Here is a 21,368-nt window from a genome sequence, read left to right as displayed (position 1 = left end):
TCCGTTTCAGTAATTAGTTCCTGGTGCTACCAGAATCCCACAGTAGCACCGACCCCATCATCATACAGAATCCCGATATGGAGCCAGACTGGCATCGGGTGCCGGCTGGAACTCAAAATTCCGAGTCAGAGACGGGGTCTAATTTTTTTGATAGGCACTCAGGGGAGTGGGGGATCTGAGGATCCTTATACTACCACGATCCCATGGAAAAAAAAAACATAGCTGGTATGAGGAACTGGATGAGGGCAGTGGTTTGGACACTTCCACAGGCACTGGCTTAGTCATTCCCCCTAATGTGACTATGGAGGGAAGGGCTTAATTTGCCACGGTGGTGAGGAGGGCAGCTGAGGTCCTGGACCTTATGCTTGCCTCTGTAGCAGTAATTACGAATACCTTGACAGAGGAACTTCAGCTGGGATTTACCTCTTTAGAACTTATCCTCCGTTATAATGAATCCCTCAGAGATGTCCTGCTCGGGGCATGGGTCACCGTCCTGCTTCCGGAGACCCAGCTTTCCTCACCAAGCACCCCACCATGGACAGTCTGGTTGTCCGGACCTGTCCATCCAAAGTCAACCCAGCATGTTCCCTTCTACACCACCGGATAGGGAATCCAAAAGGCTGGATACCTTTGTCCAAAGGATATTCTCGTTCGCCAGCCGAGCACTGCAGTCCGTGAACACTGCATTCCTCTTGGATTTGGCCACGCAAGTGCTGCCCATGGTTTTGCAGGAGGCCCGAGCCATCCTAGCCTAGACTATTGCCCATAGCAGGAATGTAGCAAAGTTCACCATACACTGGGCTAGGATATGCCCGACTTACTGGGCAAAGCGATAGCATCGTTAGTGGTACGTTTATGCCACACCTGGCTGAGATATACTGGCTTTTCAAGGGACGGCCAGGCATCTGTTATGGACATGCCTTTCAATGACATCCACCTTTTAGCTTCTTTGGCAACAAGATAGATTCATCCTGCAGGACAGCAGGGCCACTGCGCAGTCATTGGGATTCTCCATGGCTCAAGTCATCCCCATTCTGCCTTTTGCCCCTTCCATGGCTACAGTAGGGCCTACCAACTGCGTCCATTCCTGCCCAGCCATAAAGGACAACAGCCAATATATGTTGGGATAAGTTTGTGGCTAGGCATACTACCAAAAATGTATTCAACCGCTCTCTGCACCTTTGTCCGAGGTGTTATTTGTTCTCTCATTATATATATAGGATTTTTGTTTATTAAGCGCACATATCACACAAGGGTCACAAAGCGCTAGCCTAAACCCAAGAACACAGAGGAAAAAGAATGAAGGGAGCAAACAGAGAGAAGAGAGATCTGAACAGCCAGGTTTTAGGAGTCATATGAAATGTTCTGTGGTTGGTTTCCATACGTAGATTCAAAGGGAGTGAATTCCACTGGGTGGGGGCAAGATATAAAAAAGATCTCCCGCCATTCCTGGCGGTACGGATCTTAAAAGGGATGAGACAATGTTTGTTGGTGAACCTAAGGGTTCTGGTGGGGTTATACCAGATCAGTTTTCTTGCAAGATAGTGTGGTCCATTCCCATGAATGGTTTTATGGACCAGGCACTTGATCTTGAAGATAATACATTTCCTAATAGGAAGCCAATGAAGAGCTCTCAGGCTTGGTGTCGAGGGGGATCGAGAGGGTAGATTTAATACAGGTCTAGCAGCTGTATTTTGATGGACCTGTAGTTTGGTAAGGAGCTCTGCATTAATGGAGGCCATTAGGGCGTTTCCATAGTCTAGCCGACTGATGATTAATCCCTGAACCAGCGGCATCTGAGTTGCCAATGGAACCCATTGGAAAATCTTACGGAGACTGCGCATTAGTCCATAACAAATGCCCGTCACATGATTAACATGGTCAGTCATGGAGAGGTGTTTGTCAATCCTCACCCCAAGATTACGAACCACCGATTTGGGAGATGGACAGGGGACAAGATTGGGAGGCCACCATTCACTCGACCACAGGGTTTGAGCTTTGCCGAAGAGAATAATTTCCGTCTTGCTGGCGTTAAGTTGCAGATGATTGGTTTGCATCCAGATGTGTATGTAGGACATACACTTCATAAATCGAAGTTTGGTGTCTGTTGGATCTGGGCCTAGCGTGATTAGTAGTTGTGTATCGTTGGCATGCGACACAGTGTCGAAGCCATACGATTTAATCACTCTAGCTAGGAGTGCAACGTACAGATTGAAGAGCGTGGGGCTTAAGATGGAACCCTGGGGGACACCCTTGTCTATCAATTGGCTGCAGGAGACAAAAGTACCACTGTGTACTTTTGAAGCTCGATCTGTTAGATAGCTCCTAAGCCAATTCAATGCATTGCACCTGACGCCCATCTCCCACAAACGATTCACAAGCGTAATGTGGGAGATGGTGTCAAAGGCGGCAGGTAGATCAAGTAGAACCAGAATGGGTGACTGACCGGCGTCGAGGGAGAGTCTTATGTTGTCGACTACCTCTAACAGAGCAGTTTCGATGCTATGGGCAGCTCGAAACCCAGATTGGGAAGAGTCCAGTAGTTTATTACTCTCTAGAAAAGTGGCGAGTTGTTTGTTAATTAGAGATTCCAAGACTTTCCCCAAAAAATGGAGAAGGGAAATGGGCCGATAGTTGTTAGGTTCCTTGGGTTCCAGGGTAGGCTTCTTTAAAATAGGCTTGACCATGGCCGCTTTCCATTTTGTGGGGACCATTGAGTGGAATAAGGATAGATTGAAAAGCTTGGTAAGGTCTGTGAGGAGGGCTGGCCCAATTATGGACAGAATGTGGAGAGAGACTGGGTCGGCAGGAGAACCTGATTTGATCTTACAAAGGGCTGTACTAACTTCCTCTTGTGTGAATTCAGTGAATTGTTTAAGGAAGTTAGAGAGGAAGTGTGATCACCGGCGGACCAATGGTACAGACGTTCACATGGCTGGTTAGGAAAGAGACTGTGAATGTTGATTTTATCCTCAAATAAGGTGGACAGAGGGTCTACCCAGTCTTGCGAGATGAGTTGTTCAGACTGACATGAGATGGGGCTGGTGAATTCTTTTAATATTTTATAGAGTTCTTTATGGGAGTTAGAGGCCTTATTTATTCTGTCGCCTAGATAGTTTTTTTGGGCTGTTGCAATATGATCAAGATAGCGTCTATGAGTAAATTTACAGGCCTGTCTGTCCTCTGCGCTTTGGGAAGGCGTGCACTTATGTTCGGCCTTACCTGGTCGCTAGCTTATCAGATTTTAGGTCAACCGTAAACCAAGGTGACGTTTTATGATTACATTTGACTTTAGTTACGGTAGCAATGATGTCAAGGGCCTGAGTAAATGCAGTCTCAAAGGTTTCAACTGCAGAATTTAGGTTGTCGATATTGAGCAGGGGGGGGGGGGGGAGTGGTGAAATGGCGAGAAAAGGTAGCTAAGCTAACTTTATTCCATGGCCTACTCCATTTCGGTTCTTTACAGGGATTACTGTGAGTGGAAGCTTTCTGTAGAGAGAATTTTAATAGTTGATGGCCTGACCAAAGAACTGGGATCGGAGACTCCACTCTAATGTGGGGGAGTTGGTAAACAGGAGGTCAAGGGTGGGACCTGCTGAATGGGTGGGGCTGACTACCAGCTGATGGAGGCCCAGAGATAAGTGTGCTGGTGTGGATGTTGGATAAAAGTTCAGCATCTCTGAGTAGGAGAAAATTATCGACTGCTAATACATGAGGCGCAATGGTCTCTATCAGATGATTAGTGAAATTGATTTTAGCGCCACGGGGCGATAGAGTAAGGCCCCTCTCCAGGACCCCTTGGTTGAGTGATCCATTCTAAAGATTCAGAGTTCTCCCCATTCCAGGAGGAAAGTTTCCAGTATGCTAAATTTGGAATGAGCTCTGAAAGCAATAGCTAGGCCACCACCTCTCTTGTTGTTCCCATCGAGTCTGATCAGCTGATAGTCAAGAGGGAAAGCAGTTGCAATGTCAGGAAGGGCGGACTAGTGGAGCCACGTTTCGGTGACAAAGAAGAAGTCTGGCTTCTCGAAATCTAATAGACTCCATATTTCGAGAGCATGTTTAGGGATCGAGCGGGTATTACAATATAGCCCTATTAGTTGATTCAGTGAATCTATCAGATTACCGTCTGCGAGGTCGGTCGAACGCGATTTAAAAAGAGGGGGCTGAGAGTTGGAGAGATTTCCTGCCTTACCATCAGTGTTGCATACTAGCGGGAGGAGGGTTGTGGACCTCTCAGGGAGGCTGGCCCCGTTTAACTGAGTTCTTGGCTCGAATAGTGTATGATGGCCCTGGGTACAAACAAAGACGAGTGTGGAAAGGAACGTGCAGATAGGGGTAGAAAGCAGCAGGAGTGACGGACAGAGTGTCCGGGGATGAGCAGGCACGCAGATGGGCTCCTTTAGCATGCAGTTGGCGCGCCGCTGCGTGTCCGCGCTGAGTGCTTACTTTAAGCAGGATTGGAAGTGGGAGGGGGAAGAAAGACAGCCACGACTAGAGCGCTGACCTTGGATTGAAGGTGACTTCCGGTGGAAGTGATGGTCAGATTCTACGGTGCGGGTTCCTCCGCTCAAGCGGCACAAGCTGTGGCGGAACTAGGACAGCACAATAGAGTGAAGGGATGGAAGAGAAGGTAAGGGCGATGCAAAGGAATTTAAATATGCAATAAAACTATGTGGTCAGACGTGCTATAGATTGCAGAGTGCCACGTCTGACCTTCTGATTCCTGTTCTAGGCCAGCTAGGCTTTGCTTTGGGCACAATTAACGGGTATCTTTCAGCCATATCGGCTTGCCGGATCAGCTGTCCCTGTCAAAGTCACCCATTGTGGTTCATTTTCTAAAACAACTCCATCGCCTGAACCCAACACATTTACTCCAAAACTGTTCATCATGCCCTGACAGGAACTGAACTTAGTTTTGACATTCATGTGCTCACTCTCAAGCCTCTGCATAGCAGCCCTTTATATATCTTGACCAAAACAAACTTTATAGTGGACATTACATCGACCAGGAGGGTTAGCAAGCTGCATGAACTATCTGTGGACCCTTCATTTACCAACATATTTCCAGACAAACTGGCTGTGAGTACAAGTACCTTGTATCTGCTGAAAGTGGCGACTCACTCCACATCGGCCAGACCATTACATTGCCAACCTTCTTTGCACTGCTTCACCCTTAAAAAGAGGAAGAGAGACTCTATCACCTGGATCCAAAAAGAGCATTATCGTTTTACATTGATCCTACCACAGTACACCGGGTGGACGATCAACTCTTCATTGGGTTTGCCAGAGCTAAGAAAAGGAAAGCTGCGCAGAAACAGACCAAATCCAGGTGGATCGTACTCTGCATTAAGATCTGCTATGCACTGGCCAAAAAGCACTCCCCTGAGGGCTTTCAAGCCCATTCCACCAGAGCCAAGGCTGCGACCACTGCTTTAGCTCACGGTCCTGGGCATCTGTCAGACCACGATGTGGGTATCTTTGCACGTGTTTACCAGGCACAAGTGGCTGGACAATCTGGTCCGTCATGATGGGCGCTTTGTCAGTTTGGTCCTCCAGCTTCTTGGTCTGAATTTGTTTCCAGACCCACTTCCGGGGAGGTATTGCCTGGGTATCTATAATTAGGTAAGGAATCTGTGGCTAGGAGTCTCTATCAGATGAACAAGTAACTTACCTTCGGGAATGCCTTATCTGGTAGAGACTCTATTTAGCCACAGATTCATTACCGACCCTCCCATCATTCCAGCGTCTGCGAACATATTTTTCTATCTAGTGTGGCACTCGCAGGTCCTTAGTGTCTACATACTGGTCCATCAGCAGTCTATCATTGCTCTGTGCTTCTGGCATGGAAATGTAACAAAAAGAAATTGATGTCAGCACACTGGGGTGGCGCCTATATAGGCACTGCACATGTCACATCCAGTGCTGACGAGGAGCCGATTAATGCCACCTACTGGTGTGCAGAGGTACTGCTCAAGAGTTTTTTAGACTCAGTCTGATGCCTGGGGAGTATTCTAACGTAAAGAATCTGTGGCTAGATAGAATCTCTACCAGAAAAGGCATTACTGAAGGTAAGTAACTTGTTCACCCTGACCAAAGTGACTTCAACAATGCTGCTTCTCCGATGCCAAGTTATGGTAGAAAATTCACATTAAACCGTCTCAAACATAAGCAAGCTAGACTCGTGACAAACTCTACAGGTAATGTTAACATGTGCTGTCAAACATCCTAGACCCATTTGCATCAGTGTTTTTGCACTAACTCGCCATCAGGTTAAACTCTGCACTTGAGCAATGGCTCCATGCTGCAGCTGACATCGTTTGTTTTGCGCCCTCCACTATCCTGATGATTGACTCGGAGTCAACATAAGGTGTGCTAATGTTTGTTTTTTCTTTTTACCTGTTGGAACCAGTAGAGTTTGAACTCAGGATGGAAACAAGGAAAAAAGAGACACAGATGCTGAGATAAAAAGGACAGGCTAAGGGGAGATTGAGACTGATGGCTCCACAACCTTTCAGACACTACATCTACGACTTTATGATTTGACAAAACTGGCAATTGTATGGTATCATAAACATCCTATTGACCCTTTCCACCTTTCTGTTACCATGTGGGCTATATAAAGCCACAGTCAAGTGTTTCACACCAAACAAAGACAAGAAAGTACTCATTTCATGGGAATTGAACTTCACTTCATTATCGATCACTAACTATTTGGCTACCCATTCTGTGCGAAGTAGTGATCTTAAGAACTCCACCATGGCGCTTGTGCTAGGTTCCTTAAAAAAATTGCACTCCAGTCTCCAGCCACTAACAGTGATAGTCCGCCAACACCAATGCGTACCTGCACCTCTTATAGATTATACAATGGTCCAATAAAGTCCTTCCCTAACTTTTTCCAAGGCAACTTAGGAAACTCAACAGGTGACAATGGGATAATAGAAGTGGGAAGGAACTTGTCTGCATGTTCACAAATTTTGAACAACAAGCACATCTACCTCAGTGACCATCCATAGCCACCAATAATATGCTCGCAACCTTTTCTTCATTCCAGGGTGACCCATATGTCCTTGATTTGCAAATCCAGTCAATCGGGACCTCAATGATACTGGTAGAACTAAAAGACTTCCCCTCAGAATTAATCTGCCACTTAGTAGACAGCTCATCCTTCACCTTAGAAAAAGAAATACTCTCCTTATCTAAACGATTTTCCCTAGGCCAATTACAAGAAATGTACTGTGACTGACAAACATCACTAGCACGAAACACCTGCCATTCCTGTACTGTAATCACATAATTCGAAACCAACACACCATCAACCAACCCCACAACGTATTCCATATCCTATCTTGTCTGTTCATTGAAAGATTAAGCTAGTGGGCATCTCGACAAATCTGCTCTTGAATTCTTACCACCAAGAAAATGTCTCACACTGAAATTAAATTCATACATTTTAGACAATAACCTCACTAGTCTAGGGCTAGCCTCATTAAAACTCTTTTCAGTTAACAAGTGTACTAATGGTTTGTGATCAATGACTAAAGCAAATTCTCTGCCCCACAAATATGTAGCAAAAGGACTAGTGGCCTTTATACATGCTAGAGATTCTCTCTCTATAGTGATGTTCAGATTCAGATACACTTCCCAAGGTGAATACAGTATTTGAGTCAAAATTGCCTTTAACCTAACTCCACTACCATTGCACAGTGCTATAGTGACAACAGACTTGGCATCTTCACTAAAAGCCTGTTGACAGGAGCATCGTAATCAAAGCTTCAAGGGCTGAAATGCTGGCTCCTCCTTTGCACTCCATACATACTTTACTCCACCTTTCAACAGCTTTCTCAAATGTTCGGTTTGAAAAGCAAACTTTACAACGAACATAGAGTAATATCCACACAAACCTACGAAGGATAGCAAAGCATTTTTTGTTTCCTGGGCTTGGGCTGTTTCTCATAACCTCCACTAAATCAATCTTACATTTAATCCCATTATTCGAGATGTAGTGTTCCAAAGACTCAATTTTCTTTACCATGAATTGGTACTTATCCTTCTTAATCATTACACTATGCATACATAATATTTTCAGCACTTAACTTAAAAACTTCAAGAGTTTTTCTTCAGTGTCAGAAAATATTAATATATCATCCTAATAAGCCATTACAATTTCAATTGACCCGAACATATTTGAACATCAATTTCTGGAAGATTGATGCTGCAGAGGCCAAGCCAAATGGCCTGCAAAGGAATCTGGGAGCCCCAAATGGAGTATTCGAGGCTGTCAAATCTAGAGATTCTTCCTGCAGAAGGAATATTCGATGCCGCGACCCCAGTTTTACCGTTACCTGCAATTTAGGCATGCCCTATCCCCTAGCTTAGAGGGCCAGGAGTCACTACGGAATTTAGCCCATTGGAGGCGAAGGTCTTCACGGGAGACCTCACTGACCGGAAGATCTCTCGAATTTACCAATCCCTGGTCACTCATTGCTCCCCCACGCTACAGAGGCTTCGGAGTGCTTGGGAGGAAGATGTGGGCGCATTGAGGGAGGAGGATTGGACTGAGGCCTTAGCAGCCCCGCGGGGGGCGGCAATAGCGATGCGTCTTCGGCTGGTGCAGTTCAAGTACCTACATAGGGTCTACTTCACCAGAGAGCGTTTGTGGAAGGCAGGGCTGATCGCCTCCTCCATGTGCCTTTGCTGTAATCGGGAGGAGGGCACATTTATTCACACGGTCTGGAGCTGTCCGTCTCTTAGTCGCTTTTGGAGTGGGGTATATTCCTGCCTCTCGGAAGTTCTGGGATGGGAGCTCCCCTGCACGCCGCAGCTGGCCCTATTGCATGTTATGGGGGAGGTAGGGGGTAATATCTATAAACGACACCTCCTACAATTGGGCTTTACACTGGCGAAAAGGGATATTGTCAGGGCATGGAAGGCACCTAGGGCCCCATCGGTGGCCGCATGGAAGAATGGGCTGGACTTCTGCATGGGGCTAGAACAACCCATTTTCATTGCTAGGGAGTGTCCGCGCAAACACTACAAAATTTGGAAACGGTGGGCAGACTATCCGGGTCTGATGTTGGACCCGCCACCAGTAGTAGAGACACATTTGTCGGAATGATACACACGCGTACTATTAGACCATGGGGGCGGGTTGTGAGAGGGATCGGAGGAGCTAGCATTTCCTGCTGTGTCATTAAGTGGTGGACAGGTTTATGTGGAATTGGCACGATCTGGGGGGTGGGGGGAGTTGTTAATATGTGTTTGGTTATTAAATGCAAAAGTCAAAGTCATTTTCACTGTATGGTTGAATTGTGCAGTTCTCTCTGGGGTGCAGAGCCCTGCAATATATGTGCAACTTGACAAATAAAATTTGTTTTAAAAAAAGAAAATCGAGATTCATGGCTAAGTTCCACTTGATGATTAGCCACTTTTAAGTCTAAAATGGAAAATATTTTTGCTCCCCCCCGTTGACTTAGCATCTCTTGAATTTTAAGTAAGGGAAAAAAAATCAGCTAATATGTTCCTATTCAAAGACACGAGATTAAAACATAACCTTAATTCTTCCGTTTTCTTTTTGGTCACCACTATGGGAGAAATCCATTGGGATTAATCCACTGGTCCTATAACCTCATCTGAGCAAAGCTTGTCTAAATACTCTTTCAACTGCCCACTAATGCTCAAAGGAAAGTTCCTCACCTTATGGACCACAGGATAACATCAGGTTTCAAAATATTTTTGTGTTCATATCCCTTGATGAAACCAAGCCGGTCTTCAAAAAGAGATTTGTGAGTGATAAGCAACTGACCTAGAGAAGATATAGGGCAGTCTTCAATGTCAGCAAGAGATATGGGACCATCTGTCCCGGGTCTTAGTACCATCCCAAAAGATACTTGGTCTCTCCCCCAGAAACATTGTACCCTTTTTTAACACATAAACTTATGTATGAATCTTTCTGTTTTTATACGTGAATCAAGCCTGAAATTAGCTCATCATATCAATGTAAAATCCTCCAAATGCCACAGTACAAATATCAGAAAGATCTAAATTATGCTAATTCATGAATGCCATTTGATTATCCACAATAGTAATTGGTAGGCATGAATCATCAGTGACCCCACCAATACTGATATTTCAAATAGGGTCATCATTTTTCTTGCGAAAGTTAGAAATTTCCACCATCCTGATTGACAATATTGTTCTGCTTACAAGCGCATTTGTCTCTTCCCCAGTTCCAGCTACATTTTCCTGCCCAGTTACCAGAACTACCTTTTGTACAATCTTCCATTTGAGGCAAGTTTTGCCTAATGCAGGGCATGTCTTAGAGTTTGCTAAATAAGATTTAGAAGCATATCTAAAGCAAAAGTTAGTTGAATTACCAGTTGTTTTCACATTTGGGGCCTTATCACAAAGAAAGTGACTCAGCGTGGCACTGCAAGCCATTTGGCTGCGAGTCACTTTCAAAGCACAGGGATTATTTAAAATAATATGTGCACAAAACCTTCCTGCACAAAAAATCACGAGAGGTTATTTCCTCTTTGTGTGTGCTGCAGAATGCCGCATGCATAGAAAGAGGAAAAAAGGAAGAGAAATGAAAACATTTCTCCTCGTTGTGCCTCCCTACGCCTCCCCTGGTGGTGGATACAGTCCCACTGTCTGAAACTCAATGCAGAAATGACAAAAATTCTGATCTTTGGTAGGGCACGTAGTGTTTGGAATGACTCTTGGTGGCCCTTTTTTTAAGGCCCCGCCCCCAGGTGTAAAAGAGAAGTTAAGTATTTGGGTTTCCTGATCGATGATTCCCTCTCCATGAAAGTCCAGGTGAATGCTGTATGTGGGAGCTGTTTTGGGCTCCTACGGACTCTTTGCAGACTATTTCAGCGGATCCCAGTGGCATGGCGCAAGATCATTGTTTGATTGTGAGTAGGTTAGTCTACGGCAATGTTCTGTATGTTGGAATGTCTGAGTATTTGTTTACTCGCCTCCAATTTATTCAAAAGACAGCGGCAAGACTGATTTGCAATATTCCCATCAGGAGCTCGGTTGTGGCTTGTTTAAATTCTCTTCATTGGCCACCAGTTCGCAAGAGAGCCATCTTTAAGCTTCTTTGCCGTGCTGTATGAAACTGCATGGTAGAGTTGCTTTTTACAAGCCAGCGCATGCTCTGTGTTTCATTAAGCAGGCTTTGATACAATGCAGGAGAATTAAGAGATATAGAATGGGTGGCCGTTCCTTCAATTACTTAGCAGCTTCACGCTGGCCCTTTCAACTTACGGTTGACTCCCAATTTCCCAACCTTCCAGAGGATGTTGAAGACTTGGCTTTTCCCGCACTAATTGCTCTTTTTGATGTCTGGAGTCTACCTGCTCTGAGGTCTAGCACCAGGATATTCCTTTGGGGATGATTGAGCGCTTTACAAATACTATAAAATGGTACAGATTAATAAGAAAACATTTTTGTCAACTGAGAAAGTTGCAATTAAAACGTTGTAACAAGGTTGTGATAAATACTGAGTTGAGATAATAGCTTTGTTTGAATATATTAGAATATTCCCGCAGACAATCTTCCAGTGAACTTGGTTGCAGCAAAAGCCAATCAGAAATTGTAACTGAAGAACCAATCCTATTGCAGGGCACATTTTTATAAACTCTGTCCAAGCAGGACAACAGACTGATCAAGCTCAATACAGCGAGTTTATCTAAAATGCTTATTTTGTAATGTTAATCTGTGATTCATGTACTACAAGACTTCGTTGCATGTTGACAGGATTCCGTGTGCAGCGTGGCTTCACTCGATTTCAGCACATGGTTTGAGCTCGTAGCTGAGATACGCGCTTGGGCCTGTACGCGGGGCGTTCTTTACTGGTGGTATCTGAAGCTCACGTTGTGCTATTGTGGCTGGTAAGAAAGGCAGTTATAGAACCACAGCCACTGGACCACATAACAATCTCAACCTTAACATAACAGAAGAGGCACCAGGTGCTTGAGTGCACGTCCGTACTGCGTAGTTACCAGATCAAGATTCATCTTAGTCTTTTATCATTCTTGGAGATCGGGTAGACTTGATAAAGTATTGCAGAGAATGTACCATAGGTACTGTTCATGAGGGTTTCTGCTCATCCACAAAAATGTTGTGGTCAAGATTGATGAAACTCAAGGTGAAAGAAAGTGGACTAACTTTATTTCTTCAAATATGAAAAGAACAGCACACAACGTTCCTCGGCGGCAGTCCCATATGTCACCAACTGACTAGCATGATTGAATCTCAGGCATAAAAGATTCTATGAAGACATACAGTTAAAGTGAAACACGTTCTTTATTAAAACAGCCCATAACACAAGTTAGCACCAAAATATATGAACTTTAGCATTACATGATCCAAGTGACCATGGGGCATTGATTTGGCATTTTGCCTTTGTTTATTTGTGATGCTTGCTGGCTATTTTTGCTTTAAACATATGTTAGACATCTATGCGTGGTCCCAAGTGTCTGTTTTCATTTATAGAACCTGGTGCATTATGTGACGGGAAAAATCTTCGCCCAGTAAGAAGGGCAGTCGATGGAGTGGACTCCATACGATGATCCCAGGAACCAGAGGTAAAAGGGAGATTTGTCCATGGGGCATGGGGTGGAGCACGGCTCAGTGCTGGACCAGGTGATACAGTGAAAATATGATGAAGTAAATTTAGGTGAAGTGTAACCAAGTTTTGCATATTGCTTACTTTGCATGTCTTGTTTGTAATGTATTAAAGTGCACTAAGGTCTTCTCTGGGTAGGAGACAACTGGGAATTAGACTGGATGGGAAGGTACCAATCGAAGCAGTCCTGTAGCAAAGATTGTGTGTGTGCAATTCATGGCTTAGAGAGAGCAGGCTCTAGAAACAATGTGGAAATGGGGAAGATCAACAGAACGCCAGGAACCAAACCACAGTCGCTTGAAGGATGACTGTGTGTGAAAAATAGGCCTGCTGAGCCCAGCTCCTCCGCTAGCCTCTCATGGCACACCAAAGAAGGCCGGCCGAATGCAAGGGGATCTTTGGATGCCATGAGCTGCAGGCACAAGGCCAGAAGAACTTTTCCGGTTTACCATGTATCAATGAGACAGCAGTTATGTGAACAGAGAAATCTAAGCAACGCGAACCCCTATTGGAAGGTACTCCAGCACACGCTATATACCACCAGTAGGGTAAAGCAATGTGCAAACGTCTGGAACAGTGGGTGGGACTCACTAATAGGGATGGAAGAAATCCTTTCCTGAACCTGGTACCTTCGATCTAGAGAGATTAGGGAATTTACAAAGGAAGCGAAAAACAAGATAGTGGGTGAATAACGGGCACTCTTTTTACAGTGGCATTAGAAGCCAAATAACGCAAACATGAATCCCAAGTTTGTGGTATGAAAGACCAAATAGAAGATAGGAAATCAAATATGCTACCGTATGCACTCAATTGCTGCTTCTGCTGCTCTGCTTCCCCTCTTGTGTATTTCCACAGATCACTGAACCACAAGATAAAGAGAATGAGAGAAAGACCCAAACAAAGAAGTTGGGGTTTTCCCCTTGCTGGCTAATGGGTGGAGAGAGAATGTGCAGATATGCTTGGAAATGGTGCAGGGCCTACAGGACCACCAGCAGACGGAGCAAAAAGAGGTAGGGATTCATTTACAAGGCCCTAGCGCACTTTGGCACTGCCGGAGAATCACTTTTTGACGCTCCGTGGTGCAATGTAGTAGGCATCGGAGTGGTGCAAAGAGGAGAAATACTTTTATTTCTCCTCGTTTTTTCTCGAAAGAGGAAAATGCCATCAATGATTGTTTTTGTGTTGGAAGGTGTCCATTCCTGCACAAAAACAATCATCCCCGCAACACAGGCACCCTTGCAACATGACGCAAGGGTTTCTGCATTGGCGCCTGGCTGCTCTTTGTGCACCGGCGCAGCGGAGTAGGAGGAGTATCTTGTAGATATGGTGCATTCCTGCCCTTTTCTTTTGATGCACAGCAGCACAGCAGGAAGGCCTGCTGCACTTTAGTGTGTCAAAAGTTTGTAAATGAGGCCCATAGTGCACAAGTGCATGCTGTGATGGAGACAACGGAGTGCTAGACAGATGTGTGGCCAAACCTAGAAAAGATGCAGACTTCAGTACTGTGGAGAGGACCAGATCGGTATTTAGTCGCAGGTGGGTGTAGAGATCACAGTGAACACAACCCCACCATTATTCAAGAAAGTTAAACAAAGACTGAAGATCGACTGGCTAGAAGCTGGATTCAAAGAGAAAGCGGAGAAGTCTCCCCTCACTGTAGCGATGCAGACAATGAAGACCCCACCTCAACCATTCCTGATACCCTCCTTCCATGAAGAGATCTTCCCATCCGAGAGGCAAAGTCACAGTCCACACACATTGGACCCGCTCTGATTTAATGAGCATGAAGAAATAGTTCCTGAATATTAGAGGAAATCACACCCAGTTTTGTGAAGAATTGGAAAGTGTGTTTAAAATGGACCAAACTTGGCTGATGTGAATCAGTTGTTGATTTTAGTGGCACCCAGTGAAGAGAGAGACCAATTGGTTGAAAACACCATGGTCAAGACAGGATCCTGGGAACAAAGGTGACAAAATATGGTAAAGGATGCATTGATGAATACTGATTGAACTGAAATGTCAAATTAGGTTCACTGACAGAATATTGACAGAATATTGACACCTAAATTATCCCCTTACCAAAATATTGTGTTATAAATATCGATGTCAAAAATATCGACATCCTATATTTATAATGGTAAGTACAAAAATAGCCCCGAAACATATCGATATCATTAATATAGTTGTACAGAATATAGGTTTTTTTATATATAAAAAGTAAAATAATATTAAATACATTAAATTGTAAAATTAATTTAAAAAAATAGATTTAATATACATCTTAACAAATATACCAAATAAACTTAATAAAAAAAAGTTAAACACGTGTATAATAATGTGTGTATATATCAAACACAAAATTACTCCTTCGAGGAGACAGATTAGGGCACACAGCAGGGTTACATGACCTCATTTATTTAAAAAAGAGCATAACGCGTTTCAGCGGGTGTGCCTTTTTCAAATGCAAATGACTCCAGGGCTCTTTTACACATTAACATGCATGCTGCCTCGCTGTCATTGGAGGGAACATTTTGGCCACACTCTCATTGGAGGGAAAATTGTGGCCACTCTGAGAAGACTGCATGTCCCAGCATTCCCCTGCTCTCCAGAGAAACGCTGTACTTTTTGATATAATCTTAATTTCAGCCCTTTAATTATTGTAATTTTTATCAAGTGAGTACGGGCTGTGATCCAGTCATTTTCAGAGCATCTCTGTACAACTCTATTTTTGTGTTTGCCCCATAAGTCTCATTCAAAATAAACTGGATTTCTTCCAACCCCTACATCCAGCCGCACAATGCCACAGTGAACACACCTGAAGATGCAGTTTGTGTAACCTGCGTCTCACCATGAAGTCACAGGCTGAAGGTATCAGCAGATTTCCATTCCTCTTTGGCTACGGCAGTTCAGATGCTTTCAATCCCATGAAAACATTCCCATCACGATGCCACCGATGCCCCTGAACAAACTTGAAGATGGGTGCCCTTGAGTGCCTGTCGCCGCATGCATGCATCAAACACAAAATCACTCCTTCAAGGAGACAGATTAGGACACACAGCAGGGTTGCAGGACTTCATTTATTTCAAAAACAGCATGACGAGTTTCGGTGGGTGTTTTTTTTATCAAATGCAAATGACTCTACATTAATATGCAGGCTGCCTCGCTCTCATTGGAGGGAACATTCTGGCCACATGATCATTGGAGAGAAAATTGTGGCCACTGAGAAGACTGCATGTCCCAGTATTCCCCTGCTCTCCATAGGAACGCTGTTCTTTTCAATATAAGGTAGGAAGGTAGCACACAGGCATTTGTGCTGTTATACCCCACTGCTGCATTGCTTCATTTGCACATTTTCCTGCACTTTTACCTGCTATTTGCACTGATTTCTTTTAGACATTTTAAATGTTTTAATTTTTAACTCGCATCGGCGATTGTTTGAAATACTTGATTACTCACGGTAATCTTCTAGTCCCGCTCCCCGGTCCACCACGGCTCTTGAATAGCCGATTGTTGTGGAGGGAGCTTGGAAATCAGGCAGGCCAGGCACCATTGGAACCAGCGCGCAATGGCCTCCATTTTAGGTCGGTTGCCGCTCTAGTCGTTCCATGGCCAGACAGGAAGGCTACTTAAACTCCCCCTGAGGAGGACGCGCAGCGGAAGGTAGCACACAGGCATTCGCACGGTTATACCCCACTGCTGCATTGCTTCATTTGCTAATTTGCACATTTTCCTGCATTTAACCTGCTATTTGCACTGATTGCTTAAGGCGTGCCAAAGGAAAGCCCGTCTGCGCCCGTCCGCTCTCGTTCCGGGCTCAGCGTTAGCCACGCTGACGGTTTTCAGACAGAATGGCACCCACAATATCATACACCAGAGGTGAGCTCCTGGCACTTTCGTACAGATCTCTGGTATGTCTTGGGCCAATCTTAGGAGGCACAAAGAACAAGAGGAAGCAGATTTGACAATACTGCAACCTTAGGCTCTCAGACATCAAATGTAAGCTTTGTGCTGATCAGACCCCAACCAATATTTATAAGGGATCTTCAGTAGAAATAGGGAATAAGCACACTACCCCTAAGATTTTAAAACCGACCCAAGGATTGTCATATGCACTAGTAAATGCACGGTCATTAGTTAAACACCAGTTCGAATTCAGTCACTTTGTTGACTCTCAGGCTCTGGACCCGATATTTGTCTCGGAAACCTGGGCAGATGAAGCATCAGGTCCCGATTTGGTGACAGCAGTTCCGCAAGGGTTCGCAATAACCAGAAGGATCGCCCAGGTGAAAAGGGAGGAGGTCTGGTAATAATTTACAGAAACCACCTAAGAATGTCATTTAAAGATACCACAATAGGCAACGAAGCTGAGGTGCTTCTGTTTAAGATATCGGCTAGTCATGTATATTCATTCAATGGGATGCTAGTTTACCGACCGCCAGGTTCCAGAATGAACTTTTTACACACTATGGGCCAACTCTTGTAACAAAAAATAACATCTCAGAATTTTACCATTGTGGGCGATTTTAACTTTCATTTAGACAACCCCCTCGATAACGACACCAAGGCCCTCCTTGACTTAATAACAAGCACAGGACTTGAGCAAATTGTGACCGATTAAACCCACACAGCGGGTCACCTCCTAGACGCCATATTCACAGACTGCCCATTGCTGAAATATAATAATACCTTACAACTTCACTGAACTGATCTTCATGCCATGATGTTAACTCTTACTCCTCCTTCCCTTACGGTTTCCAAGCACGTCCCAGTAAGCAGCGAATCAAGCTATCAATGGCATAGGATAGATAGTAACGAGTTTTCCACCCAGCTGAATAAAAACAAGCTGTGATTTACAAAAGACCCAGAGGTAGCCTTATCACAATACCATCACTGGATAGCAGTAGCAGCTAGCACTACTGTCCCTCTCAGAACAGGGAAAACCAGCAGGACAGCACCAACTGAACCTTGGTTCTCTGCAGAATTAAAGATCTCAAGAAGACTGTGTCGCAGTCACGATGCTGGCGCAAACACTATGATCCTAAAGAAAAGGAATTATACAAGTCAATCCTGGCACAGCACAAAGAGTTGATAAAAAAACTAAAATCAGCTATTTCTCTGAAAAAATTGAAGGAGCAAAAAATTCTGAAACTCAGTCAAGTACAAGAGACCAATAACTGCACAATTGACCAAACGTTCTGTGACACACTAGCCTCCTCGTTCCACAATAAAGTTTCCACTATCTATGACACGTTTGTCTTAAGACCAGTCAATCCCCAGGGTGTCCAATCTGTCACCACATGTTCAACCTCAGCCCAGTCTACTTCAGTAACCAAATTAACCCAATCTTGCTTCTCTAATTTCACACCACTTTCTCATGAACAAACATCAAAGCTTCTAACTCCCCCTCGATCCCTGCCCTCTGCGAATTACCCACCTGTCAGTGGAGTCAGTTGATTTGCCTCTTAAGGAGGTCCTCAATTTGGCCATTGAAACAGGGACCTTTCCCACAATGTGGAATAAAACATCAATACTACCTTTGTTAAAGAAATCAAACCTGGATAAAACAGAAGCAGGAAACTTTCGCACTATTTCCCGGCTACCCTTACCGGCGAAAGCATTAGAGAAACATATGAACCAGGAACTGACAGTTTTCATTGAGAATAATCACATTTTGGATCCTACTCAATATGGCTTTAGAGCCCGACACAGCACTGGACAGGTCTTGATCACTGCAACGGAGGAAGTCAGATGGGCGGTGGATAACGGAGGATCGGCACCCCTGGTACTATTAGACTTATCAGCCGCCTTCGATACGGTGGACCACGCCATTCTGATTCGTCGGCTTCAGGAAGCTGAAGTAGAAAACTTAGCGCTAGCATTGCTCAGATCCTTTCTGCTCAACCGAGAACAATTTGTGGAAATAGGAGGCTACAAATCTAAATGTTTCAAGCCTCCTTGTGGGGTGCCACAGGGCTCATCATTGAGACCTACCCTTTTCAATTTATATGTTGCTCCTCTGGCACATCTGATCAAATCCCACGGGTTTGAACTGGTATCATACACAGATGACACCCAGATTATTGTATCAATCTGAAGCAACAATCCTAAAACAGCACAGAACTTTAAGAAGTGTATGAGATGTGTCAGCGTATGGATGGCCGAGAACTGTCTTAAGTTAAACTCCGATAAAACTGAGGTACTTCTCTTTGGGAAAAAGGCACTTCCTTCTGGTCCTCAGAATGGTGGCCAGCAGAGCTGGGGACCCTCCCAACACCAGTTATTAAGGCAAAAAATCTCGGAGTCATTATAGACACCACCCTTTCCTTCAATCACCACGTAAACAAACTCACTGCTTCCATCTATTACATTCTAAAAATCCTGAAGAAAATATTGCCTTTTATACCAACAGGACTGCAGAAAACAGTGGTGGCAGCCTTGGTGCGGTCTAAACTTGATTATTGTAATGGAACTAGTTGGAGCAAACAAATCAGTAATAACAAAACTACAGGTTCTCCAGAATTCCACTGCCCGACTGGTCTTCGGTCTGTTCAAATATTCATCTGCTAAACAGGCCCTCAATACATTGCACTGGCTAACGATCGAGAAGCGAATTAGGTTTAAGGCATTGTGTATCGCTTTTAAGGCCCTACAGAACTCAGGTCCCACTTACATAATTAAACACCAATATCATAAAATCTATATAAACTAACCATTCTAATTATATTCAAACATTTAAGTATTTAAAAATCTGTAAATTTAGTAAAATCTATGTTTCAAATTACAAACATTATTAATTAAAAATATTATAATTTCAAATAAACAAAACATAATATAATTTATAACAATACAAAATGAATTATAACATTTAATACACATACTATTACCACTACAATTTAAACAAAACTACGCAAACTATTAAAGTAAATATTTTTTTTTTTACCACTCTCACTTAGAGCAACACATATATTAAGACTGGATAAAAATAAAATGTACAAATCTCCCTTCAATAAATGCAACAGTAGTAAAAGTGATAGATTGCACATAGATAATATTTACTGCACCCATTCCAGCCGATACAACATCAGGGAAATTCAAAGAGCAGAGGAGTAAAATGTACTCTTCCTACTCCACTGAGTGTAACAGTAGAGAAAGGGGCCGATTCCGATCCGGGTCGGAAGGGCACCGAACGCGATCCGGCCGGAAAAACTATGAGCCGTACGCGTTTTTTCCGGCCGACTCGTACAGCTGTACGAGCGAGCAAGTACGATGCGAGCTACATGAAATTCATCGACCGAGTCGTTTCCGGGTCCGAACCGCTCCGTACGTCTCGGTCGTAAGCTAACGTGGCGTGCAATGGATGCGATTCACGACCGAGCCAGTACGATGCATGCGTCGGACAGCCTGTACGAGCCGGAGTGGTCCGGCTCGCAAATTGTCCGGGTGGTTGCCTTTGGGGGTTTGCGTCGGACCCCCTGTCACCCGCAGCCCTACAACTCAGACACAGGAGGAGACCCATGGGTCTCCCCAACACAGGCATGTACGGTGCGGATGGCACCGACGCGTACCCACTGTAGGGGGTGCACTTGTCCGCGATGTACCCATTCAGCCAATGGGAGCCCATGTATGTGTCGTACGACCGGCTCCCATTGACTTCTATGGGAGTCCGACCGGACCGAGTCTGGCAGCATACGGCCGCATCGTACTCGCTCGGTCGGACTGCAAGACTCTGGCTCGGTCGGAAAACACTCCGGATCTGGCTCGGTCGGAGTGCTTTCCGACCCGGATCGGAATCGGCCCCAAAGTGTTGAATTGTGGAGGAATAACATTTACTATTCCCACTTCAGTCAGTGCAACAGTAGGGAAAGTGTTGGATTGCAGAGGGGTAAAATTTAATATTCCCACTCCAGTCAGTCTAACAGTAGGGAAAGTGTTTGATAGCGGAGAGATAAAATGTACTATTCCCACTCCAGTCAGTACAACAGTAAGGAAATTGTTGGATTGCGGAGGGGTAAAAATGACTGCAGTCATAATGTTAAATGCATATCACAAATACATACAAATATTATATGAAATAAAATAAAAAAATAATTTTCATACATGTAAATATTTTTATTTAGAAATTATTTTACAAAAACATTAAATTATTACATACATTTAGTTTATTTACTTCCTACCCTATAACACCACAAAACTCACAACCCACATTTAAAATCTAAAAAGAAACATTTATTTGCACAATTAAAATGATTAAATATTAATTAAAAAAAATTAAAACTCATAAAAATGTATTAACTTCCCACACTAAACCCCTATGATCCCCATAACCCACACCTAAAATTAAACTTTAAACAAATGAATTATACAATTAAATTAATTTTCAATTAAATAACTAATAGTATTGGACAACTAATTATATAGTAAGTAAAATTAATTTACTCCCCACCCTTTACCCTAAAACCCCCCAAAAAAGGTAATTAAACAATTAGCATAATTATCAATTCATTAATATTAGTTATCAACTAATTATTAATTTATTACAAATTCATTACTTCCCACCTTTACCTTTATAAACCTTACAACCTCCACCTAAAATAAATTACACACTTTTCATATTTATTTATCAATTAATTAATTTTAATTAACTACTAATTATTAATTAGAAATAAATTACTTACCACCCTTTACCCCTATAAACCACACAAACCACACCTAACATAAGTTACACAATTTTCAT

The 21,368-nt window shown here is 43.7% G+C and overlaps 1 long non-coding RNA gene across 1 annotated transcript in view; it reads left to right on the top strand.

The window, feature by feature from the left end:
- Positions 1-21,368, top strand: part of LOC146812580 (uncharacterized) — a 177,358-nt gene that overhangs the window by 53,552 nt on the left and 102,438 nt on the right. Inside the window, exon 3 of the long non-coding RNA XR_014965961.1 lies at positions 12,502-12,593. This is a non-coding gene — a long non-coding RNA (uncharacterized LOC146812580). The remainder of the gene's footprint in view (positions 1-12,501; positions 12,594-21,368) is intronic.

Source organism: Triturus cristatus, chromosome 7 (assembly GCF_964204655.1).
Source record: "Triturus cristatus chromosome 7, aTriCri1.1, whole genome shotgun sequence".
Classification (NCBI taxonomy): Eukaryota; Metazoa; Chordata; class Amphibia; order Caudata; family Salamandridae; genus Triturus; species Triturus cristatus.
Note: the sequence above shows the minus strand (reverse complement) of the source record. Positions and strands in the feature narration are given on the sequence as shown.